Source organism: Muscardinus avellanarius, assembly GCF_963383645.1.
Source record: "Muscardinus avellanarius genome assembly, chromosome: 10".
In the NCBI taxonomy this organism is placed as follows: domain Eukaryota; kingdom Metazoa; phylum Chordata; class Mammalia; order Rodentia; family Gliridae; genus Muscardinus; species Muscardinus avellanarius.
Genome location: NC_137796.1, coordinates 52,593,177 through 52,620,407, shown reverse-complemented (window position 1 = coordinate 52,620,407; position 27,231 = coordinate 52,593,177). Strand labels below are relative to the sequence as shown.

At 42.8% G+C, this 27,231-nt stretch overlaps 2 pseudogenes across 2 annotated transcripts in view; both read right to left on the bottom strand.

Moving 5' to 3' along the window:
* The window catches only part of LOC308268462 (cytochrome P450 2A13-like), a 53,156-nt pseudogene that overhangs the window by 7,468 nt on the left and 18,457 nt on the right, over nucleotides 1-27,231 (bottom strand). Inside the window, exons 4-7 of the transcript in view lie at nucleotides 25,637-25,721; nucleotides 5,627-5,792; nucleotides 3,352-3,562; nucleotides 2,917-3,079 (exon numbers count right to left, since the gene is read on the bottom strand). The product of the transcript in view is annotated as a cytochrome P450 2A13-like (transcript). The remainder of the gene's footprint in view (nucleotides 1-2,916; nucleotides 3,080-3,351; nucleotides 3,563-5,626; nucleotides 5,793-25,636; nucleotides 25,722-27,231) is intronic.
* LOC308269332 (rRNA-processing protein FCF1 homolog) lies at nucleotides 1,266-1,880 on the bottom strand (annotated as a pseudogene). The gene has a single exon. The product of its transcript is annotated as an rRNA-processing protein FCF1 homolog (transcript).

The window sequence follows — 27,231 nt, the reverse complement described above, 5'->3', positions numbered from 1 at the left end:
CAGTCTACCGGGTAGCCAGGCCACAACTGGGGCCGTCAAGAGTGGGATCGGTATTTGCAACGTGGCATGCACAGAGAAATATTGCAGAAAATTAAAACCAGATGCTTCCCCTAATCAGCAATAACTAGGAGGAAAGGGACAACAGGAAGTGGTCGAGCTATAGAAAGGGCCCTATAGTGAAGCAATTAAGGTGACCAATCAGAGGATATGGAATAGGGGAGGATGGAGCGTCTTTAAAAAGCAGGAGGTACATAAACATATGTATCAAAGTTAATCACCAAACAAGCATGGGATCAAGGGAGGGGGAGGGAATGGGATGGGGAGTGGATGAGGGCTAATTGGATGATGTGTGCTTGTATATCCTCTCAAGTCTTGTATTCCAATGTGATGTATGATTACAATGCACCAATAAAAATAAATTAAAAAATACATAATACTAAAAAAATTTTTTTTTAATTGAGAAAAACTCTGCTAGTGGTCTTAATTCTCTTATTATAGTTCTCATTTACATGTTAATCATTCATTCAATAAACTCTCATTAATAATAAAAAAAAAAGAAGAGATAGAGAATGAGTGGGAAGAAGTTACAGAGAAACAGGGGTCCACAGAAAAAAATCAGATGGAGGTAAGGAAAAAAGGAAGGAGAGAGGCACAGTTGAGTTTGAGGAGACTGGAAGATGGATATGAAAATTGTGAAGTAGTCTGAAGCAGGAGATAAACAGGGAAAGAAAAAAATAGAGTGGGTCTCTTATACACTGTTGGTGGGATTGCAAATTATCACAGTTGTTATGGAGATCAGTGTGGAGGTTCCTCAGAAGAATGGGAATGGGACCACCTTATGAAACAACTATCATTCTTGAGTATCTTTTCAAAGGAATCAAAGCCAGGATATTATAGCTATACATGCATATCTATGTTTCTAGAAGCACAATTCACAATAGCCAAATTATAGAACCAGCCTAGGTGTCTGTCAAGAGATGAATGAATTACAAAACTGGTATACACACACACAATGGAGTTTTACTCAGCTATAAAGAACATAATTATGTCCTTTGAAGAAAAATGGATGGAACTAGAGAATATTATTATTATTATTATTATTATTATTATTATTTTCAAAAAGCATAAAAAGTATGTTCAATCAAAGTCAGCTAATAATAGCGCAAACGGGTGACAAGAAGAATAATTCATGCTATATAGCATGTTTAGTGAATTGAAGCAGAGAAAGTTGGTTGAAAGCAGGCAGAGGAACTTTGTTGTAAGAATTAGAACCGAGGGGCTCCATAATCATCTGGCATCTGCTCAACGTTGTACCTATGGTTAGAAATGTACATGATAGGAACTCCAGGGATCTTCCGGATTCATCATTTAAGATCCCGGTCAACTCTGGCCACGGTGTAACTGTGGCCATGGTGTAACAGTTGGGCTGAGTTACTCTTTGTACTAAGCAGTCATCTGCATAGGTTCCTTTGTATGTGCATGGTAATTGTTCAAACTGTGGGTCCTTGGTGATTCTTAAAGCCCTCGATATTTCTGCCCCAGTTTTTCCAGTTTCAGCCATTACACAATTAATTATACAAGGGGTACACTTGACATATAGACAATGCATCATTGATTGCACTAAATCCAATTTGGCTTTAATGAAAAAGATGATAAAGTTGGTATCAACCAGAATGTGGTAAGGTGGGCTCAACTGAGTGTTATATTGGAAGAATAAGAAGGAAGGGTGTTGGAGGAATTCTCTTCCTTTCAGTACACTGGGATCTTTCTTTGGTTTCTTTTTTTGGTTTTAATCTATCCCTTTCTTTAAGTCTCTCATCTCTGAGACTAAGCATTTGCTCCATGGTCGCATTCTTCCTTGTTTTCTTTTGTTTCCTCATCATCGCTCTGAGCTCCTGTCGGTTCCCTGAATATTATGCTAAATGAGATTAGCCAGTCTCAGAGAGCAAATGGTTGTATGTTTTCTCTCTTTTGTGGAAGCTAGGAAGACACTGGGTAACAAAAGGGACTTCAGAAAAAGGGGGAGAGATTCCAAATAGAGCAATGGAGGGGAATTGGGAGAGGAAAGAGGGAGGTAGGAGACTTGAAGGGAAAAGTTCAAATAATGCTATGTACATCAATCTCAGGAACATGTACAAAGAAGGGGAAGACGTGTGGTGGGATCAGAGTAAAGCACCAAGCGCCGTGTGCATTCTTCTACCACTCTGAATTGTGTTATGATACATACTCGTGATGCATCAATAAAAGTATATTAAAAAAATAAGCCGGGCGTGGTGGCACACGCTTGTAATCTCCTCACTTGGGAGGCAGAGACAGGAGGATCACGCAGTTTCGAAGCCAGCTGTGCTGGCTTAAGAGACCCTGTTTTCAAAAATAAAAAAATATAAAATAGGTCTGGGAGTGTAGCCTGGAGGTAGAAGGGCTTCCAGGAACCCCAGTACCACACACACACACAAAATAGAGAAGGTCTTCATAGATGAGAGATTGTTTTCAGGAGATAAAGGCATGGGGACTTTTGAAGCAGAAATTTTATGGGTTTCTGACAGATAAAGAAGAAAATCATGGGGGAAGGGCAGAAGCAGGATGACAGACAAAAAGTCCAGGTAAAGTTAGGGGAGAAGGATTTCTAAATAGAAATAAGAGCCAGTAGTCTCTAAGAGATGGAGAAATCAGGATAAAGAGATTCCCAGTGAGAGAGAACAGAGAGAGTGGCAGAGAGAGGCAGAGAAGGCAGGCACAGTAAGTCTAAGACAAGTGACACACAGGGAGAGGCAAGGATGAACAGGGATGAGAAGGGAGAGCAGGCAAGGGGCTCTGCACAGTGTTGAGTGAGCAGGTAAGTGAAGATGAAAGGCTGGGAAAACTGAGGCCACCAAGTGTACCCAGCTACATTCCCCCATGCCCTGTCCCCCTCACCATAGTCTTTGAAGAGCCAGTCGAAGGTGGTCTGCTTGCCTCGCCCACTGAACTCCTCAGCCTGATCCAGCAAAGCCTCCTTCACTGCGTCATAACCACACAGCACCACGACCCGGCGAGGCCCCATGTGGACAGCGAACACGGGGCCATAGCGCTCGCTCATCTGATGGGGTGAGAGGCAGTGGTTAGAGGGCTTTTCCATGAACTGGCCCAGAGCCTGAATTCAGGTGCCAGAAAGTCTCTCTCCTGGGCTTTGACACTCAAGTGGCTGCACACACTGAGAGCTGGTCTTCCCTGGATAGGACCTGGCTGTTGAATGTTCAAAGCCCCTCATCTGAAGACTCCAGCTCATCATGGTCCGTCCCTTGTACAAACACCCCAGCAAAAGCAGGCAGCCCTCATGACCACCCCACGCCACCCACTGCTCAGTGGCACCTTCATGAAGCAGTTGTACAACTGCTTTGTGTCTAGCTGCAGGGAGTTCCCAATGAGGGTAGTGGGGTGGGTCCTGGAGGAAGCTTCCCCTGATTTCAGACAGACTTCAGTATTATGACACTCAAGCAGGTCAGCAGAGCCACCAAGAGCAGCATGGTGGCAGCAAGGGGGACATGGTGGTAATGGCTGGGATGGCTTGCCTTTATACTACCTGGAATCAAAGGGTGATCTTTGGTCCTTTGTGTTGGACCAGTTTTGGTCCTGTTTAAATAACTGTTTCATTATATATCTTGACCACACGTCTAAAATGCACTATGCCTGGGTTGCAACACCTAAAGTCAGATAGGAGGAGGGGAACCTCTGGTCTGACCCACTGTAGTGGCTGCACTTCTCCAGCTGAATTTTTGGCATGGCAAGGGGAAGTATCCCAGGCTGTGGATGTGGTGTTGGTGTTGATAAGCTTCAGGACTCAACATTTTGCAAAGTTTGCAAAAGGGAACCCCTGAGTTCTGGATTTGGGATCTCAGATTGAGAAAGGATCTCACAGATGTGGATTTTGGAATGTACAATAGAACCCTAAGGTGTAGATTTTATTCAGATGGGACAGGATGAGTCTTTTGGTGAGGGGGAATGCAGATTTAAGTGGTGAGATTTCAGGAGATGATGATGATGATGATGATGATGATGATTTTGTGGTACTAGGAATTAAATCTGGGGGAATTCCACCTCTGAACTATGCCTCAATAATGTGAAAAAGGATCTTACCAAGTTGCTGAGATTCTTGCTAAGTTTTTGTGGCTGGCCTTGAATATATGGTCCTTCTGTGTCAGTCTCCCAAGTACTGAGATTACATGTGTGAACCACTATGCCTGGCTAAAGTCCAGGAGATTTGAGTGTCATGGGCTGAGGAGGACCCAGACTTGTGGATGTGAACTTTCTGGGAGGAGAAATCTATGGAAAGCTCAGCAGGATCTTGGCATGAGCCCAGATGTGGACTTGCTTGGTCTTGACTCCATGCTATCTCTTGATGCCTCAAGGGAGCCTCACAGTGAGGCCAAGATATGGGCCCCAGAACTTAGACCCTGCATGGCCATGCATAGTTGGGAAAGGGTAGGAGACCAGAATCACTTTCAGTGAAACCTTGCACAGAACTAGAGACTAATGTCAGGTCACACTTGACAGAATGACTGGCATTGCCTTGGGAAATAGTAATATCAACCAATATGGGGGGAAATACCTACGGTTCCAAGGGTTCTGACTTATAGTGAGCCCCACTGGATTCCTCCCTAGATCCTTAGGGAAGCTGACTAGATCCATTGCATCATTTGTATTACTGTCATGGTTACTAATGTTTCCCATTTTACATCTGAGTGTACTAAGAACAGGACACAGAGGGAGCTAGGGGGCACATACATGAGAAGCCCTTAGATCAAAGGCCTTACACTCCTGTCTGTCCTAACTTGTGTTCTAAGTTTCACCTTTCTGGGCTTTGTTTCCCCACAAGTAGATGGGGTGCCTTTGGGAAACGGGAGTCAAATTTGAGGGTATGTTATGTCTCCATTAGGGCAATTCCTATTTTGTCAGGGGCTGTTATTAGCAGGAGGGGGGACTGTAGCAGGAGACATTTGGGTAAACCCCAGTGTGGGGGACAGAGGTGGACTCTGGGATGCCGAGAGTAGCAGCAGAGACAGGATGAGTAGTCCTACTGTCCTTCCCTCATTGCAGTTCTTCTTTAATAATAAAGACAGTTGCTCTTGGATGAGGTGGTTTTTCTCCAGGAAGATTAAGTCTGTGTGTACATGATCTTTCAAATCTTTGTAGCAATGAGGCCAATTCCTCATCAACCTCATTGTGGTCAATGAAGTAGGAAGGCTGGGAGTTGCACTCTCTTACCTTCTCCTTTCATTGCCTGGCCATCCCACACTGGAGGCCAATGGGGGACCATGTTAGCAGCAGGGAGGTGCTGATACTGGCATGAGATATTAGTGTCTGGCAGACCCTTGAGGAAGAAGTGTCAGGTTGGCATTGAGAGTGCCTCCAGATGTGCACTAGGGCAGGGAAGAGGTTGGGACTGAAATGGACACCAAGAGGAGGGTAGTAGAGCTACCTCTGAGGCCAAGAGGGATCTGAAAGCGGGCCTGGGTGGACTTTAGGGAGGTATAAGGGAGTAAGGGAGGTTTTCAGGCTCTGAGGTCGGTCCTAGCAGGTTCTGACATTAGCATTAGGTAGGATGTGAGATTGGCCATCTGGGGGCTTGAAGTTGGATTCAGCTCACCTGGGATGGGCCCCAGGTGGCTACTGGGCAGGATTTGGTGGTTGAGCCATCCAGAGTTACTAACTGCCTCTGAACCTCTAACTCTGGACAAGAGGAGGTGGGTGAGGTTGGCACTTGTAGTGCTAGGTTGTTGTTCAACGTGTTCTAGGCTGCTGAACTCTGAGATCTGTGGGGAGGGAAAATGGCAGATAACAAAGAGGAGAGAGAAATTTTTTTTGTGTGGCTATTGGAGAGGAAAGAAGTAGGGAGAAACATTAACTTAGGCTTGAAAGATATCAGTTCACCAAATGCCATTCACCAACCTGCACATGGGCTATCCCCAGTCATTTATTATTCTTAAATCCTCATTCCTCTTCCTCTTCCTCCTCCTCTTCCTCCTCCTCCTCTTCCTCCTCCTCTTCCTCTTCCTCCTCCTCTTCCTCCTCCTCCTCCTCTTCCTCTTCCTCCTCCTCCTCCTCCTCTTTCACTGAGCTACGCTCTCAGCCCTTTTATTTATTTTTAAATTTTGAAACAAAATCTTACTAAATTGCTGAGACTGGCCTTGAACCTGCAATCTTCCTGTCACAATCTCTCAAGTACTGGAATTACAGGCATATGACACTATGCCCTGTTTTGTTTCTTTTTGAATGGGAAGGAGAGAGAAGTTTGGAGGAATTATCTATAAAGTTACAATGTAGGCGGTTCCTTCTACAAAGGAAGGGCTCTGAGTGTTTCCATAGGCTCCCAGAGGCCATCCAGGGAGGGGATGAGGAGCCTCAGAATGGGAGAAGTGGTTGAGAAGACAGAGGGGCCCAGCGTGTTTCCTCTTGTTGATTTCTTTGGAAGATGAACCAAGGGATTCATGTCTGAAGTTACATGAGAAGGACTTGTGACAGTGGGCAGGGTCTTGGGATTGGTTTATAGAATGAGCTAGCGGTGGAGCTTGAGGGCAAGATGAGGACACCAGGGGGAACAGCTCTGAGGCAGGGTGTTTATCTCTTCCTCATAGCCCCTGAGCTGTAGTGATGTGAGAGTTGGAGAAATGCTCAGAATAGACTCACAGAACCATTTTTTATGGGTAACAGAACGAGAGTAATTTATCCTTAGATACAAAAATACAGTCTATTTTAGAATTGTAGAACTATTGGTGCATTGTAACTATATGTCATAGTGAGGTTCAGGGTGATAGAAATATATATGCACATAGCACTTTATATGTTTCCCTCTGGATCCCACCCAACATACCCCTTTCCCATACATGTTATTGAAATTGGTATTGATAAATTTATATATGTACCATAGCATTATTTGGACTGTCCACTAGAATATAAGTTTTCATGAAGGCTGGGGATTTTGGTCTATATTTTAGTTTTTGAATGTCCTATTGCCTAGACTCTATTGGCATTTAGCAAATGATTCTTCAATTTGTGAATAAGAAACCAAATAATCTTAGTGCACGTTGAAAAGTATTCATGAAATAATGACTGCTTAGGCTATAAGGTAGAAGGTGAATAGAATAATTTTTACTTTATCACTTTGAAAAATTTTGTCACATGAGAATAGTTTGATGGTATCCCATGTGTTTATTTTACAGTTTTAGCACATTTCAGACCATGCCACTTTAAAAATTTATATATTTAGCCCTTCTTTTTATTATATTATCTTGAAATACTCTCAAAGTTCATGTTTCAGCTGTAAATATTTAGCCAGGTATTTGCAAAAGTCAGACTATTCTGTAAAAATATAACCTAATTTGTGCATGATGGCCCACACCTGTAATCCCAATACATGGAAGAATAAAACAAAAATATCACAGGTTTGAGGTCAGTCTCAACAATTTGACAAGACCTTCAGCAACATAGGGAGAACCTGTTTCAAAATAAAAAATAGAATAGGGCTGAGAGTGTGGCTCAGAGGTTGAATGCTCCTGGGTTCATCTCCAATAACACACACACACACACACACACACACACACACACACGCCCTAAAGACTGTTATTAAATTAATACTAATTTTTCATTATTTTGCAAGAGTTGTTTTAATGAGAATTTGAAAAAGATTTATACATTGTTTAATAAAGCAGAAACCAAAAATACCCTCCCACTTGAAATCTGAAGAAAGAAACAAACAATAAAACAACTACTATGTAAAAACTCATGGGTAAGGAGTGTTTAGATAATTTGCAAATGAAAAAGAGTGTATGTGGCTACACTCTCATCAGACAAAATAAAATTTCAGTAAACAATGGTTGCAAGTTATACAAAATAACAATATATACTGGTAACATTAATAAATATTTAATTTTGGTTAATGATTATAAATATATGAGCCAAGCAACAGAGCCCCAATTATATGATGCCAACACCAATAGAATTATGGGAGAAATACACAGTTCTGTAATTGCATTTGGAGACTTCCTTGTACCACTTTTGATAATGAATAGAAAATGAAGACAGAAGATCAGTCAGTAAGTAGAGGACTGTAAATGGACAAAGTAGCTGGACCCAATAAATACATAGAGAACACCAACAGGAGAATACACAGTCTTCTTTTTTTTTCTGGTCGTACTGGGGTTCCTGGAAGCCCTGCTATCTCCAGGATACACTCCCAGACCTATTTTTGCATTTTTATTTGGAAACAGGGTCTCCTAAACCAGTGTGCGTGGCTGGCATTGAACTTGCGCGATCCTCCTGTCTCTGCCTCCCAAGCACAGGGATTACAAGCATGTGCCACCACGCCCGGCAGAATACACAGTCTTCTGAAGTGTGTACCAAAGAGTCTCCGGGGTAGATCATATGTTAGGTCAGAAAATAAACCTCAAAATTAAAAAATATTGAAACCATACAAGGCATTTTTCAGAACATTATGAAATGAAACTAGACATCACTAATAGAAAGAGATCTGCAAAATTAAAAATGTGTGGATATGGAGGAGAGGGAAGATGGCGACTGAGAGCAGCAGTGCATACAAATCTTGCTAACACTCGGCCACCATTGTCCCCAAAACAGAGCACCACAAAACCAGATATTACTTTTAGCAGAGGAATAAGAATAATAAACACAAGAGACTGAAAAAAAAAGATTGACCAGAGGGAAAGAAAGAAAAAGAACAAAGATAAACATCCCCAGGTGCCACTGGCAGCACAGCTTTCTTGCATAGCACCACACGCCAGAGACAAGGGTTTAAAGGGAGAAACGGCAGACTCACAGATTGTAATTCAGTGTGTGCAAAGACCTCCTACAACTTCCAAGAAGCTAAACATGCCATCCAGAGAACCAGAGCAGAGCTCAGCACCAAAATAAAATCTGCCACTCTTGTGGCACACCAACATGATGCCATCAACCCAGGGACAGCCCAGCCCCCCTGCCCCACCAGAGTCCCAGCCCAGGGAGCACCTACAGCATAAGTGATCTGCATTCTAAAAGGGACTGTTCAGCGCCTTGGCATTAGGGACTCGTGCAGCCACAATAAAAACTCCAGGTCTGTGACTTCCCGATACAGCCTGGAGAAAGTGGGAGAGGGGGCTGCTTTTGGACATAACAGAAGCTCTGACAGACTCAGGTTTTGATCAGCAGAAGATGTGTGTGTGGGAAATTCTAGCTAGACCCAACTAATAGAAGCTCGGGGATTACCACAGACCTCCCAACTGGAGTGAATGTGGAGAAATAAGACCAGACCAGCCCTAGCTGTGGTGAACAGAGACTCCTACATTGAGTTTGGTCCCAGAGGCATACGTCACCAGTGGTGGCAGGGAGAGATCTAGTCTCCAAACTGGTGGAAAGCATGAGGGTGACCTGTGCTTAATACTTAACTCAGCCCAAATGGTATCGGCCATCTACATAGACTGAGAAAATTGCAGAGAACCAACGCCATAGTAGGATGGGGTTACGTGTTACTTGGTATCTGCACAGAGAGAGACTGCAGCAGACCTATCAGCTAAATAGATATTTAATTGTAGATTTGCATTAATTTGTAGGTGAGGTTTTTCTTTTTTTTTTTTTGCTCTTTTTTGGTATATGACCTTGTATACCTGATTGGTTTTATTGTTGTTTTTATTTATTTTTTTATTTTTAACCTATTCCCAAACCTTCTCCCAAGCTTTTTCCTTTGTACATACCAACTCTCTTCTCACTATCCCTTTCCTATCTTGCGTCTGCTTTTTATCTCTTTCTTGTCTTGTATCAAACCCACTCCATATCATTACTCCACAAACTCTACATTGGTTCAGAATACTTTATTCTTACTATCTCTAATCCCTAGTATATACTGCTCTACAAAACTCATACTTTCATTCTATTAGACTCTATCTGAGATTTACCCTATTCTCCCATTTACTCCTGCATTTCTCTCCTTCCTCAACATTCACTATTGATTACAATGCAAACTCCCATTAGATATACCAGCTGACATCTAGAAACAGATAATTTACCAAAAGCAACAGAAACAAGCATCTGAAATCATGAAAAGGAGGAACAGCAAAGGAGCAATGAGCTCCCACAACTCCACATTTACAGAACCTGATAACACAGAACTGCAGAGATCTCCAGAAGGTCAAATCAGAAATGTAACTGTAGAATTAATACAGGAATTTGGAAAAGAATTTAGAGAGAGTTTGAAAGAAATAAAGGATGTAATAATTGAAGTAAAGACATCTATTCAAACAATAAACAATCGCTTAGACCACGTGGAAAGTAGAATCTTGCTTCTAGAAGATGATCACTCCAAAAATGAACACATAGTTTATAACATAGAAAAGACAATTTGGCAGCAGGAATTAGACATTGAAGAAATATGGGTATATTTTAAAAGAGCCAACCTAAGAATTATTGGCATAGAGGAGGGAAAATCAAGTAAAACCAAGGGGCTCAACAATATTTTCAAGGAAGTAATAGCAGAAAAATTTCCACACATAGAGCAAGAGACTGACATACAGGTACAGGACACTTATAAAACCCCCTTTAGACAAGATTAAAGATTCTCCACACCACATAATAGTCAAAATGACCAATGTAGAAGCCAAGGAGAGAATCTTTTTTTTGTTTTAAAAACTTAATTTTTATTTTTTTTATTTTTTAATGTATTTTATTGGTGCACTGTATTCATACATCATAGTGGGATACAAACTTTTGTAGACATACATGCACACATCACCCAGTCAGTCCCCACTCGATCCCCACTCCATTCTCTCCCCATCCCTCCTTCCCATGCTTGGCTTAGTGGTTGACATCTAGTATTATAGCAAATTATCCAAAATTAAAAATGATAATCTCACATAACAGTTTCATTTGTCTGATACCAAGCTTTTGATGACTTAAAGATAACATTTCAATATTTCTTTTTGCTTTCTTTCTTACCAGAGAATATTTTTTTTTCTATTTTTTAGGTGAAACTATCATATATTTATATATTTATTTTTCAGAAAAAAATCTATCCTAATATGGAATATGGATTCCAGATACCAAAAATGATCTTGAAAAAGAACAAAGCTAGAAGATATATATTTTCTGATTTCAAACCATATAAAGCTACAATAATTGAAACAGTGTAGTACTGTTCTAAAGGCAGATATATAAACCATTGGAGTTAAATACAAGCCTAGAGCTAAATTCTTCCCTATATTGTCAAGTTATTTTTGACAAGGTTTCCACGAATATTTGGTGGTGGAAGTAATAATCTTTTAAGTAAATATTGTTGAAAAATAATACTTACATGGAAAAGAATAAAATTGGACCCTTACCTAATCCCATATACAAGTATTAACTCAAAATAGACAAAAGACCTAAATATAAATCTTAAGACTATAAACTTTTAGGAGAAAATCTGGGTCATAAAACCTCACAACATTGAAATTTGCAGTGACTTCTTGGATATGATTTCAATGTCACAGGCAACAGAGGAGTATACAAACTCCCTAAAAAAATATTGTATATCCAAAGACAATGTAAACAGAGTTAAAAGTTACTAATAGAATTGGATAAAATATTTCCAATTGCTGTATCTGAAGGTATATTAATATTCCAACTAGAAATCCTAAAAATTAACAACAATAAAGGCAAACAATACCATTTAGAGATAGGTAAAAGACTAACATAAATAATGAATCTCCACAGATAACCAATCTTAGTTGTCTGTTGGATGGAAAATCTTGTTTCTCTGGTTCTGGTGTGTGTTACCTATTTCTTCTTTGTAGTTAATCTCTTTGAGTATTTTCTCTAGCGCTGGTTTTGAAGACATAAATTCCTTCAGTTTCTGTTTGTCGTGGAAGCTTCTTATTTCCCCATCTAATTTGATAGAAAGTTTTGCTGGGTAGGAAATTTTTGGCTGGAAGTTGTTTTCTTTCAGAGTTTGGAATATGTTACTCCAAGCCCGTCTGGCTCTCATGACTTGGTTTGGGAAGTCTGGAGTGATTCTAATTGGTTTGCCTCTGAATGTCACTTGGCCCTTTGCTTTTGTGCCTTTAAGATTCTCTGCTTGGCTTCCACATTGGTCATTTTGACAATTATGTGGAGTGGGGATCCTCTTCTCCGATCCTGTCTAAAGGTAGTTCTATAAGTTTCCTGGATCTGTGTATCAACCTCTTGCTCTATGTTTGGAAAATTTTCTGCTATTACTTCCTTGAAGAGATTGTTGATCCCTTTAGTTTCACTTTCTTTTCCCTCCTCTATTCCAATTATTCTTAGGTTAGCTCTCTTAAAATGGGCCCATATTTCTTCAATGTCAGATTCCTGCTGTCGAATATTTTTTTCTAGATTAGAAACTATGCATTCATTTTTGGAATGATCATCTTCTAAGAACGAGATTCTGTTCTCCATTTGGTCTAATCGGTTGTTTGTGCTTTGAATTGAGGCCTTTACTTCATTAATTGTATCCTTTATCTCTTTTTGGCTCTCTCTGAGTTCTTTTCAAAGCACCTCTATTATTTCTACAGTTATTTTCCTGATTTGATCTTCTAGAAATCTCTGATTTTCTGTTTTATCGGGTTCTGATGTTGTGGGGTTGTGAGCATTTATTGCTCCAGTGTTATTCCTCTTTCCCATGATTTCGGAGGTTTGTGCCTTCTCTGGGTTCTTCCCTTGGGTCATTATGACTTCACTTAAGGTGCTCTGGATCTCGAGTCTGTAGTATCTCAGACCCCACTACTCCCTTACTGGGTTGTATCACAGAGTCTCCGACCCAGGGAATCGATAGAGGCTGCTTTAAACTATGCGGGGTGCCAGATTGCATGTTCTCCTATGGTGTGATATCTCTGCCACTGCCACTCCCCCACTGGGTCAAGTCCCAGGGAGTACAGTACTGGGATTTCTCCTCTGTGGCACACAATTTGACTCACTGTTCTTGAGTACGCAGATGTAGCTGTACTGGACTCGGTGAATTTGCTGCTGCTGCCGCATGTGGCAATATGGCGCCACTGCTATACCCTCGGCCGTGAGGCTGGCTTATTTCTTCTTGGTTTTGAGTTCCACTCTGAGTCCCTGCAGCGTGTGCTGAGCTCAGCTACTGGGAGCTTTAGATGCTCCCTGCGCTGAGAAATCCCGCCTGGCTGTTCTGCAGCGGCTCACCTCGGCTTGCTGTAGCTGTCCGGTGAACCCGCCCCTGCCTCTGGCAGTATGGCGCTGCTGTCGCGTCCTCGGGCGTGAGGCCGGTGTATCTGCTCTGTGGCTCTGAGCTCTGTTCTCAGTCCGCTTTCTCTCTGGAGCCTGGTGATTTTTTTTGTTTCTCTGGTGATGGTGTTTTCTGGCTATGAAAGGCACTGATTTTGTGGTAATGGAGATTGGTTGTTAGTGGGGCTCTTAAGCCTCGCTTTTCTCGGTCGCCTTCTTCCCGGAAGTTGTTTGTATTCTTGATGATTACCATTCTAACTAAAGTAAGATGAAATTTTAGTGTCATTTTGATGTGCACTCCCATGATTGCTAATGATGTTGAACAGTTTTTATATATTGTTGAATATTTGTATTTCTTCTTTTGCAAAATGTGTATTGAATTCAATTGCTTGCTTATTGGTTGGGTATTTAAAATTTTTTTTCCATTGGTGCATTGTATTCATACATCTTAATGGGATGCAAGATAGTGGGGACATAAATGCATACATCACCCATTTAGTCCTTTCCAAGTTCTCACCCATTCCCTCCCCCTCCCTTCTTTTCATGTTTAGGCTAGTGATTGACATTGATGTTTGTTAAAGTACATCATGTACATTAGAGAATTTTCCTCTTTCTTCCTCTCATCCTCTCAGTTAGGTCACCTTATTTGCTCATGTATGGAATCTCCTTCATCTAGAGTTCCTCCTATGACCTGTTTTCTCCCTAGCTTTCACATATTAGGGAAATCATCTAATTTCCTATTTTTTATGACTGTCTAATCTCACTTAGCATAATGTCCTTCAGTTCCATCCATTTCCCTGTAAATGATGTAATTGTATTTTTCTTTATGAATGAATAGCTACAATGCACCAATAAAAAATTAGAAAAAGAAACAAAATTATGCCATTTCTAGAAAAATGGATGGAACTGGAGAACATCATGTAAAGTGGGATGAGGTAGACTCAGAAAATCAAGCCGGGCATGGTGGCACATGCTTGTAATCCCAGCATTCAGGAGGCTGAGACCGGAGGATTGTGGTTTGCATATGGCCTCAGCTATTTAGTGAGGCTTTTTGCAACTCAGTGAGACATTGCTTCAGAATAAAGAATAAAAAATAGGTCTGGGGGGTGTAACTCAGAGGTAGAATGCCCCTGGGTTCTATCCCCAATACTGCAAAAAAAAAAAAAAAAAGAAAGAAAGAAAGAAGGAAAGAAAGAAAGAAAGAAAGAAAGTCAAGGGCCACATATTTTCACTCATATGTGAAAGCTGGAGAGAGAGAAGGAACTTTATGAGAACCAGGAGGCAGGTCAGTAGAGCAGTGGGGGTGCGTATGCTGGAGGGAGGAGGGGAAGCAAAGGGGAAGCAGAGGAAGGAAAGAGGCCAAATGGTGTTTTGTACATATATGAATGTATCACCATGAATCCCATTATCACACATGGGGGAGAGGTGAGAGGTGTGGGCATGGAAACAGATTAAGTAATATTGTATGCATATATGACTGTATCACTGAATCCCACTATCATGGATAATTGCGTTGCACCAATAAGAGAACAGTAAAAACTTCGGTAAATTTACTTTTTAAGTTTTTACTTTTAATTTTTAGTTTTCTTAATTTATTTTTTATTTTTATGTGGAGCATATTAAAAATGGAAAACTTCAGTAAATTTAAATGGATATGAATCATGGAAAATATGTCTTCTTTTTTGTGTGTGTTTGTGTGTTACCAGGGATGGAGCCCAGGGGTATTCTTCCTCTGAGCTACACCCCCAGCCCTATTTTTTTTATTCTTTATTTTAAAACAGGGTCTCACTAAGTTGCAGAGGGCCTCATTATGTAGCTGAGGCTGGCCGAGAACCTTTGATCCTCCTGTCTCAGCCTCTCAAATACTGGAATTACAGGTGTGTGCCACCATGCCCAGCTACTGGGCACTCCGAGCTTAGCCCAGATATGCAGATGAGAAACTTGAAGCACAGCTCTAGATGCTGTCCTTGGACATGTGATCCTCCTGTCTTAGCCTTCCAAGAACTGGAATGTGCCTGACAATTTAAAGTTTGTAATGTGCTAAAAAAAAATCAAAGGCCACCATTGCAACCATTTTTAGTGTATGTTTTAGTAGTGTTAAATCTGTGTATTCATATTATCATATTACTTATATATCACAATGCAGTGAGATATACCAATTTTGGCCAAAGGTTCTGTGGTGTTATCCAAATGCAGAGGTTCTGTCAACACAAGCTGGGTACTGAAGATTGGAATACCTCAAAAAATTACCTTGTGCTGTTCTCTGTGTTCAGATCCTCTGAACTTTGAACTCTTGGCAGCCAAAGATGTGTTTTTCTGCTTCAGTATTTTTATGTTTTCCAGAATGTCATGTAAATAGAATCGTATGAACATAACCTTTAGAGATTGTTGTTTCTAGCACTATGCCTTTGGAATCCACCCAAATTCCTGTGTGATCAGTAATTTATTTGTTTTAATTGCTGAATAGTTTCATTGTGTGGATGTGCCACATAAAAGAGTAAATATAGTACAATCCAATCTCAGGGCAATGGTAGGTATTGGTGTCATGACTAATGGCTTAAAGACTGTAGTAAGCCAGGCGTGGTGGTGCACGCTTATAATCACCGTACTTGGGAGGCTGAGACAGGAGGATCGCACGGGTTCAAAGCCAGCCTCAGCTACTTAGTGAGGCTCTCAGCAACTTAGTGAGACCCTGTTTCCAAATAAAATATAAAAATAGGTCTGGGATTATAGCCCAGAGGTAGAAAGCCCCTGGGTTCCACCCCCAGTACCACCAAAAAATAAAATAAAAATAAAACACTGTAGCCAATCATAGATTCTATTTTGTTTTCTTTCATCATCGGATTTGAATCCTGTAGAATGATTTTAATGCACCATTAAATCAGCCAAGTAATAACCCTGATTGCAGCTGCTCTGCAAAATAGGGTATTTATGCTAAGCAGACTAGTAAGACTTCAGATGTAGGTACCTAGAGATGTCTATTTGACTAACACATTGTCTTCTATTTGAATTGGAATCTATGGTCAGAAAAGTTTTCAGTCATGAGGAATAAACAAAAACATTTATTTACAAGTTTTCCTCAGGATTTTGTTGAGTCTCTTGATATTGCAGTATTATCCCCCTAAATACAAACTATCTGGATACCCACAGAATATCACAGTAATCCATTATATTAACATTATCATGCTGATCAGAAAAGATTATGAGATGGCTATAAACCTGGAGGCCATAATAAGACACATAGGCTTGAGAGAGTGGAAGGTAAATGCTATGAAGTAAGGGCCAACATTCACTAAAGTTTTTAGGGGTATCATGCTTAGGAGTGTGCTGAGACATCTCCAAAGCAAAAGAAACTGACCGCATCTTGTATTCTCAACATAACAAGGAAGCACACTCTCTATTGGTTTCTGGAGGCAACATATCCCACAGCTGGGAAAAGTGTTATGGCCATATAGCCAGGGATATGAATGGGTGCCAACTTGAGTGGGGTCTAGAATAGGAAAGAGTTCTGCAGCATGTCAAGGTGCACTGAACCCAAGGTTTGGGCCAGTAGGTGTTTAGTGTTAGGAGTATCAAGGATGGGAAAAGTCTGGAGCTCATGGGAGGCCCTGAAAGAACAATCACAGCACATTTTCCTGGTTTCCTGAAGTAAGACCACACAATCCTCAGCAGAGAACTTGGTGCCTTTTGAGAAATTTCTCCTGGTATATTACAGGAGCCTGGTTAAAAAAATTATTTGGCCATGGGGAAGTAAGTGAATATGACTATAAACCTACCCATAATGAGCTGGGTTCTGTTAGACTTACCAAGTCTTAGTCAGGACTAATGGTTCTAGGGTCTGGAACCATTCCATGTGAGATGGAAAGGGTATATCTGGGATTGAGCCAGAGTGGGACCAGAGGACAGGAGTAAGCTGCACGAGCAGGTAACCCAGGCCCCTGCATCACCACCATAGCTGCACTGGCATCCCTTTCACAGCTTATACTTGAGTTCATATGTGAAATGCTGTGTGTTGCTGATAGAGAAGGATGCTTGAGTTGTGGTTGCAAGCTGAAAGTAGTTGGAGGAGTATTATAGCCATGCTCAGGGGTCATCTGTAAATATAGCAGAGAGAGAAAACCTTCCCAATGTGCAGAGCTCTGAGCAGTGGGCCTGGTCATCAAGTTTGTGTGGAATGAGCTGTGACCTGAGAGAAGTATATATTGAAATTCCTGTGAGCCAGGTACCATGGTGCATGCCTGTAATTCCAGAACTTGGGAGGTTGAGACAGGAAGATCACAGGTTTGAGGACAGCCTTAGCAACTTAGTGAGATTCTTAGCAACCTAGTAAGACCCTGTTTCAAAACAAAAAAAAAAAATTAAAAATAGGTCTGGGGTGTAGATAAAAGGTAGAATTTCCCTGACCAATGTTGGTCTGTTGGGCTGAGGTAAAGAACAATAAAAGACTAGATGTTTAGAACCAAAGAGTTCTGGGGTAGAAGCACGTGATGGGACATGGAGGGGCAAGAAGTGTGAAGACTTGAGTCAAACATAAACACCTCCCAGAAATCTCATAAAATATCCACTCTAAAGAACCACTAGGAGGACTTCCGGGAAGATGGCGACCGAGAAAAGCGGGGCTTAAGAGCCCCGCTAACAACAAATATCCATTACCACAAAATCAGCGCCTTTCATAGCCAGAAAACAACATCACCAGAGAAACAAACAAACAAAAAAAATCACCAGGCTCCAGAGAGAAAGCGGACTGAGAACAGAGCCACAGAGGATATCCTCACGCCCGAGGACGCGGCAGACGCGGCAGCAGCGCCATACTGCCGGCGAATTCACGGGACGGCCACAGCAAGCCGAGGGGAGCCGCTGCGGAACAGCCAGGCGGGATTTCTCGGCGCAGAGGACATCTAAAGCTCCCAGTGTCTGAGCTCAGCACACGCTGCAGGGATTCAGAGTGGAAATCAAAATCAAGAAAAAAAAAAAAAAAAAAAAAACTCCAGCCCAACAGCCGAGGGCGTAGCAGCGGCGCCATATTGCCACCAGCGGCAGCAGCACGGAACTCACTACAGCTACATCTGCGTACTCAAGAACAGTGAGTCAAATTGCGGGCCACAGCGGAGAAAACCCAGTACTGTACTCACTGGGACTTGACCCAGTGGGAGAGGGGCGGTGGCAGTGATATCACACCATAGGAGAACGTGCAACCTGGCACCCCCCACGGTCTAAAGCAGCCTCTATCGACTCTCTGGGTCAGAGACTCTGTGATAAAACCCAGTAAAGGAGTAGTGGGGTCTGAGATACTACTGACTCGAGATCCAGAGCACCTTAAGTGAAGTCATAGTGACCCAAGGGAAGAACCCAGAGAAGGCACAAACTTCCGAAATCATGGGAAAGAGGAATAATACTGGAGCAATTAATGCTCACAACCCCACAACATCAGAACCCAATAAAACAGAAAATCAGAGATTTCTAGAAGATCAAATCAGGAAAATAACTGTAGAAATAATAGAGGTGCTTCGAAAAGAACTCAGAGAGAGCCAAAAAGAGATAAAGGATGCAATTAATGAAGTAAAGGCCTCAATTCAAAGCACAAACAACCGATTAGAACACATGGAGAACAGAATCTCGCTCTTAGAAGATGATCATTCCAAAAATGAACGCATAGTTTCTAATCTAGGAAAAAATATCCAACAGCAGGAATCTGATATTGAAGAAATATGGGCCCATTTTAAGAGAGCTAACCTAAGAATAATTGGAATAGAGGAGGGAAAAGAAAGTGAAACTAAAGGGATCAACAATCTCTTCAAGGAAGTAATAGCAGAAAATTTTCCAAACATAGAGCAAGAGGTCGATACGCAGGTCCAGGAAACGTATAGAACTACCTTTAGACAGGATCGGAGAAGAGGATCCCCACGCCACATAATTGTCAAAATGACCAATGTGGAAGCCAAGCAGAGAATCTTAAAGGCAACAAAAGCAAAGGGCCAAGTGACATTCAGAGGCAAACCAATTAGAATCACTCCAGACTTCCCAAACCAAGTCATGAGAGCCAGAAGGGCTTGGAGTAACATATTCCCAATTTTGAAAGAAAACAACTTCCAGCCAAAAATTTCCTACCCAGCAAAACTCTCTATCAAATTAGATGGAGAAATAAGAAGCTTCCATGACAAACAGAAACTGAAAGAATTTATGTCTTCAAAACCAGCACTAGAGAAAATACTCAAAGAGATTAACTACAAAGAAGAAATAGGTAACACACATCAGAACTAGAGAAACAAGATTTTCCATCCAACAGACAACTAAGATTGGTTATCTGTGGAGATTCATTATTTATGTTAGTCTGTTACCTATCTCTAAAGGGTATTGTTTGCCTTTATTGTTGTTAATTCTTAGGATTTCTAATTGGAATATTAATATACCTTCAGATATAGCATTTGGAAATATTTTATCCCATTCTATTAGTAACTCTTAACTCTGGTTACATTGTTTTTGGATATACAATATGTTTTTTATTTTTTAGGGAGTTTGTATACTCTTCTGTTGCCTGTGCCATTGAAATTATAACCAAGAAAACACTGCCAATTTCAATGTTGTGAGGTTTTATGACCCAGATTTTCTCCTAAAAGTTTATAGTCTTAAGATTTATATTTAGGTCTTTTATCTATTTTGAGTTAATACTTGTATATGGGATTAGGTAAGGGTCCAATTTTATTCTTTTCCATGTAATTATTATGTTTCAACAATATTTAGTTAAAAGATTATTATTACCACCACCAAATGTTCGTGGAAACCTTGTCAAAAATAACTTGACAATATAGGGAAGAATTTAGCTCTAGGCTTTTATTTAACTCCAATGGTTTATATATCTGCCTTTAGAATAGTACTACACTGTTTCAATTATTGTAGCTTTATATGGTTTGAAATCAGAAAATATATATCTTCTAGCTTTGTTCTTTTTCAAGATCGATGTGGGTACCTAGAGTCCATATTCCATATTAGGATAGATTTTTTTTCTGAAAAATAAATATATAAATATATGATAGTTTCACCTAAAAAATAGAAAAAAATAGATTCTCTGGTAAGAAAGAAAGCAAAAAGAAACATTGAAATGTTATCTTTAAGTCATCAAAAGCTTGGTATCAGACAAATGAAACTGTTATGAGAGATTATCATTTTTAATTTTGGATAAATTGCTATAATACTAGATGTCAACTACTAAGCCAAGCATAGGAGGGGGGGATAGGGAGAGAACGGGGTGGGGATCGGGTGGGGGCTGACTGGGCAATGTGTGCATGTATGTCTACAAAAGTATGTATCCCACTATGATGTATGAATACAGTGCACCAATTAAAAATAAATATGAAAAAAAACAAAAAATACCAAAAATATAAAATAGGTCTGGGAGTGCAGCCCGGAGGTAGAAGGGCTTCCAGGAACCCCAGTACCACAAAAAATAAAAATAAAAATAAAAATAAAAATACAAAAAAAAAGAATCACTAGAAAGGGAAGAGGGAGGATAGAGACATAAAGAAGTTGACACAATGCTATATAAGCATATTAAGTTTCTAATGCCAGTCCCAAAGACATATATAGGGGAGGGGAGGAGGAGCTGAGAGTCAGAGGGAAATGCCCCAAGAGTTATGTGTATTATGTTTCTGTTACTCTACACCTCAGTTTGATGCATAATTATAATGCATCAATAAAAGTACAACAAAACAAAAGAAAACAAAAACAAAAAGAAGTACTGAACAACTAAGTTGATGAAATAACTAAGCAAGTATATAGTATCGAACCTTTGCCAACAGTCACTCTAGAACTGGCTACATAAACCCATTGTGATTGTGTGTATTAGTTTTCTATTGCTGTGCAACAAGTAACAAAGAAGATATTTGGTTCTTTTTGCTCAAGATTGATTTGGATATTCAGGGTTTTTTTTTTTTCGTGGTTTTATTTTTAATTTATTTTTTAAAATTAATTAATTTTTTAAATTGGTGCATTGTAGTCATATATCAATCACATTGGAGTACAAGACTTGAGAGGATATACAAGCACACATCATCCAGTTAGCCTTCCTCCAGCCCCCATCCCATTCCCTCCCCCTCCCTCCATCCCACGCTTCTTTGGTGATTTACTTTGATACATTTGTTTATGTACCTCCTGCATTTTAAAGAGGCTCCGTCCTCCAGTATTACATACCCTCTGATTGGTCACATTAGTTGCTTCACTATAGGGCCCTTTCTATAGCTCAACCTCTTCCTGTTGCCCCTTTCCTCCTAGTTATTGCTGATTAGGAGAAGCGTCTGATTTATATTTTCTGCGATATTTCTCTGTGCATGCTGCGTTGCAAGTACCGATCCCACTCTTGATGGCCCCAGTAGTGGCCTGGCTACTCAGTGGACTGATCCAGACCTCGCTGGCTCAAGCAGCAGCCTTGCCTCATGGGAGGCCCCAGTTTCGGTCTCGCTGGCCCCTGCACCAGTCTAACCCCTAAGCTGATTTGGTCCCAGCCTTGGAGGCCGCAGGAGTGGCCTTGCCTCACAGCAGGCTCCGATGCTGGCCATTGGCCCCTGCACCGCCCTAACTCCTTGGTAGGATTCCAATCTCGGCCTCGGAGGCCCCAGCACCGGCCTAGCCTCACGGCAGGCTCCAATGCCGGCCTCGTTGGCCCCAGTACCGGCCTAACCCCGAAAAGGTTCCGTTCCCGGCCTAGGAGGCCCCAGCACTGGCCATGCCTCACGGCAGGCTCTGATGCTGGCCTCGCCTCATGGCAGGCTTCGATGCCAGCCTCGCTGGCCCCAGCACTGGTCTAACCCTTCGGCAGGCTGTTATCCTGGCCTCAGAGGCCCCAGTACTGGCCTTGCCTCAAGGCAGGCTCTGATCCTGGCCTCGGAGGCCTCAGCACCGGCCTTGCCTCAAGGCAGGCTCTGATGCCGGCCTCGCTGGCCCCAGCTCTGGCCTAACCCCTTGGCAGGCTCCAATCCCAGCCTCGGAGGCCCCAGTACTGGCCTTGCTTCATGGCAGGCTCCGGTGCCAGCCTCACTGGCCCCAGCACCGGCCTAACCCCTCAGCAGGCTCCGATCCTGGCCTCGGAGGCCCCAGCACCGGCCATGCCTCTCGGCAGGCTCCGATGCCGGCCTCGCTGGCCCCAGCACCGGCCTAACCCCTCGGCAGGCTCTTATCCTGGCTTTGGAGGCCCCAGTACCAGCCTTGCCTTACGGCAGGCTTCGATGCCTGCCTCACTGGCCCCAGCACCGGCCTGACCCCTCGGCAGGCTCCGATCCTGGCCTCGGAGGCCCCAGCACCGGCGATGCCTCAAGGCAGGCTGCGATGCCGGCCTCACTGGCTCCAGCACTGGCCTAACCCCTCGGCAGGCTCTTATCCTGGCCTTGGAGACCCCAGTATTGGCCTTGCCTCATGGCAGGCTCCGATGCCGGCCTCTCTGGCCCCAGCACCGGCCTAACCCCTCGGCAGGCTCTTATCCTGGCCTTGGAGGCCTCAGTACCGGCCTTGCCTCAAGGCAGGCTCCTATGCCGGCCTCGCTGACCCCAGCACCAGCCTAACCCCTCAGCAAGCTCCGATCCCGGCCTTGGAGGCCCCAGCACTGGTCATGCCTCATGGCAGGCTGCGATGCCGTCCTCACTGGCCCCAGCACCGGCCTAACCCCTCGGCAGGCTCTTATCCTGGCCTCGGAGGCCCCAGTACCGGCCTTGCCTCAAGGCAGGCTCCGATCCCGGCCTAGGAGGCCCCAGTACTGGCCTTGCCTCATGGCAGGCTCCGATGCCGGTCTCACTAGCCCCAGCTTTGGTCTAACCCTTCAGCAGGGTCTAATCCTGGCCTCGGAGGCCCCAGTACCGTCCTTGCCTCATGGCAGGCTCCGGTGCCGGCCTTGCTGGACCCTGCACCGGCCTAACCCTTCGGCAGGCTCTTATCCTGACCTTGGAGGCCCCAGAACCGGTCTTGCCTCACGGTAGGCTCCGATGCTGGCCTCTCTGGCCCCAGCACCGGCCTAACCCCTCAGCAGGCTCTTATCCCGGCCTCGGAGGCCCCAGCACCAGCTTTGCCTCATGGCAGGCTCCAATGCTGGCCTCGCTGGCCCCAGCATCGGTCTAACCCCTCGGCAGGCTCCAATCCCAGCCACGGAGGCCTCAGTAGTGGCCTTGCCTCACAGCAAGCTCCGATGTCGGCTACTGGCCCCTGCGCCCGCCTAACCCCTCAGCAGGTTCCGATCACTGTCTCTGTGGTTATTATTTCAAAGGTTCCAGGTGTAATATATCAGATCTCTGCCTCCCCTGAGTACTGGCCACTGGCATTGCCACTGCCTTCACCATTTCAAATCCTTCCCAGGCTCTTTTTCCACTCTGAATGTTGTCCAGTGTTCCTATGCATGCGTGATGGTAGCATTCAACATTTGGTGTAATTCCAAAAAAATAAAGTTGGTAGATTCCGATTTCTGCTTCTCCTGAATACAAGTCTCCTCCACCATCGCGGAGAACTCTTTCAACACCACCTTTCTCCTTGGTTTCCGCTAAACTCTCTCCTTACAGGTGATGTCCGAGATTCTTAACAATATACAGAAATAGCAATCCTCTTTCACGGGGAATTTTTCCATAAGTTCCAGTGTATTTAGATAAGTTTTGTCTTCATCTCCAGTGTCCTGGCATCCATAGCGGCTTTCTTAGCTCCTCTCCAATATTTTTCTTTTTCTTTTTCTGTTCCTTTTTTAAAATTTTTTTATTTTAATGAGAGAAGACAGTATATGTGGTTTGAGGAGGTAGTGGGATCAGGCACTCAGTAGCACTGTAACCCTGTCTGTTTCCCCATGGGTCCAGAGTGATCTGCCCTACTCCGCTTGGGGCCCAGGGTCCCATGACCCGGGCCCCAGCTGGCATGCTCCGTGCGACCCCTGCCCGGAACCCAGGGTACTGAGCCCGGTTTCTCCAGGGGTCTGGCGTGTTACGCGCATTTCGGCCTGGGGCCCAGAGTCTCGCGACCCGGGCCCTGGCTGGCGTTCCCAGCCTGACCCTCGCCCGGGTCCCAGGGTACTGGGCCCGGTTTCTCCATGGGTCTGGCGTGTTACAAGCATTTTGGCCCCGGGCCCAGAGTCCCACGACCCCGCCCCGGCTGGCGTGCCCCGTGCGAGACCCCCGCCCAGAACCCAGCGTTTTACTGGGCCCGGTTTCTCCAGGGGTCTGGCGTGCCCCGCGCGCGACCTTTTTTGTGGTTTTATATAAATCTCAGAATTGTTTTTTTCTAGTTTCATGATGAAGGTCATTGGTATTTGAATTTAATCTTTAAATCACTTTGAGTAGAATGGACATTTTTTGGTGTGGTACTGGGGGTAGAACCCAGAGGCTTCCTACCTCTGGGCTATACAGATCTATTTTATATTTTATTTGGAAACAGGGTCTCACTAAGTAGCTGAGGCTGGCTTCGAACCTGTGTGATCCTCCTGTCTCAGTCTCTGGAAGACATAATTTTACATTTCTACACATATAGAGCAATGGAATCATATGCAGAAATATGTGTTCCATAATTTAATGCACATAAAGTCTCCAAACCTAACAAAACCAATTTGTAAAGTCAAAAGTCTTCTGTATTCGGAAATTAAAGCAAAGCATTAGAAACCCTAAGAAAATAGTAAGAAAGCTGAGTGTGAATTTGAAGAAAGGCTATAATGTGTAGCCTGGTACTAAAGGAGTGACAGGAAAATTAGCTCAGGGTCAGAGGAAAGAGCCGCATTATTCATCTTTGATAGAAATCAACATTTAGCATGTGAAGCTGTTGTCTTTAAACGACTTGACTTTGAAAGACAGGAAAGAGGTTAAATGTTAGCTAACCAGATAAACACATTAAAATTATAAACCTTAAAGCAAAATCTATCAAATGCAGAAGGAAAATACTTAGTCAGAGAGGTGCAGTAGTGCACACCTGTAATCCCAGTACTAGGGAGGTTGAGAAAGGAGAATTGCCGTTTAAGATCGGTCTCAGCAACTTAGTGAGACCCTATCTCAAAATGAAATATAAAGCCGGGCTTGGTGGCACACGCGTGGAATCTCAGCACTTGGGAGGCTGAGACAGGAGGATATGTTTCAAGGACAGTCTCAGCTACTTAGTGAGGCCCTTTAGAACTCAGTGAAACTCTGTTTCAAAATAAAGAATAAAATAAATATAGGCCTGGGGTGTAGTTCAGAGGTAGAATAATGTCCCTCGGTTCCATCCCCAGAACCCAAAATAAAAAAAAATTATAAGGCTGGGACAATAGTGCAGAGGTAGATCGCCCCTGCATTCAATCTCCACTACCACATACAAAACAAAATGCTTGCTCCTATACACTGTACAGTTTGCCCTACATTAACTTTGAGGAAGAAACTCCGGAACATTGCAATCACCTGAGTCCTGGATGATACAGCATCCACAGTATCACTGAAATGTCCCTCACCTGTGATTTAACATCAGCTTCTTCCCCAGAGCTCAACGTTTCCAGAAACCGTAACGGTCTTCTCTTCTCACTCTGCCCACACAGTCTGTATTAAAACATTAAAGAGTAAAATAAACATGCAACATAACACTTGGCATTGACATATACACATATTAATGGTGCTGCCTCCAGGCCCCCAACAGAAAAGTGTCATATCACATAATACATGTCAGCTAAAGATGAAATTTCCCACTAATCCATCCCTTTGTACTCTCTTAGGATTTTTTAGTTTTCTTCCTATTTTTATAGTTTCCACTACACACATATACAATTTGTCTTGTGTACAATAAGTTCTTATAGCCATTTTTTTCCTTTTTGTGGTGCTGGTGATTGATCCCAGGGACATTCTACTTCCAAACTGCCCAGGCCTATTTAATTAATTAACTTATTAATTTATTTTTTGTGAAAGAGGGAATCAAACCCAGTAGCATTCTACCTCCAAGCTACACCCCCAGTTATATTTTTTCTTTATTTGGGTTTTTTATTTTGTTTTGTTTCGTTTTGTTGGTGGTCCTGGGGATGGAACCCAGGGGCTCTCTACCTCCAGGCTATGCTCCCAGACCTATTTCATATTTTATTTGGAAACAGGGTCTCACCAAGTTGCTGAGAGTCTTACTAAGTAGCTGAGGCCAGCTTCGAATCTGTGCTATCCTCCTGTCTCAGCCTCCCGAGCGCGGGGATAACAAGCCTGCGCCACCATGCCTGGCTCATTGTTTATTTTGAAGCAGTGCCTCAGTAAATTATGGAGGGCCTCCCTAAGCAGCTGAGGCTGGCTGCAAAGCTGTGACCTTCCTGTCTCTGCATCCCAAGTACTGGGATTATAGGTGTGTGCCACCATGTGCGGCTTACAGCCAATATTTTAATATTAGGAAAAAGGCCAGGCGTGGTGGCGCACGCTTAGTAATCCCCGTGCTTGGGAGGCAGAGACAGGAGGATCGCGCAGGTTTGAAGCCAGCCTCACTGGCCTTAAGAGACCCTGTTTTCAAATAAAAATATAAAAGAGGTCTGGGAGTGTAGCCCATAGAAGAGTTACCAGGAACCTCAGTACCACCAAAACAAAACCAAAAAAAAAAAAAATTAGGAAAAAGGATGTGGGCATAGCTCAGTGGTGGAGCATGTGCTTAGCATGCATAAAGCCCTGTGTTTGACTCCTACTGCACACATGCACACAAAGGGAAGAGTCAAGTAGATATACCAATTCAGTCAGCATTTCCCCTCTACAGTGGCCTTTGATTTTATTCTCAGCTTTTCACTGCTATAAATAAGCCTGTAATGAAGATCTATGTACAGATAACCTCTTCTCTACTAAGTGTTAATTCTATACAACAAACCACCACACCATATGTTGCCGAGACAAATGAAATTAATATTTTGTGCCTACATGATACAGCATGAAATTATTTCACAAATCATTTCTTCAACCTGCAACCACATGTATGAGTACTTGTCTAAAATTTGCCAAAAACTTTAAATCTCATTCTCTACGTAAACATTTCTTATTGAGATTACTGAATGTTTTCCACTTATTTGTGTGGAGTCATAATTCCTCTGTTGTG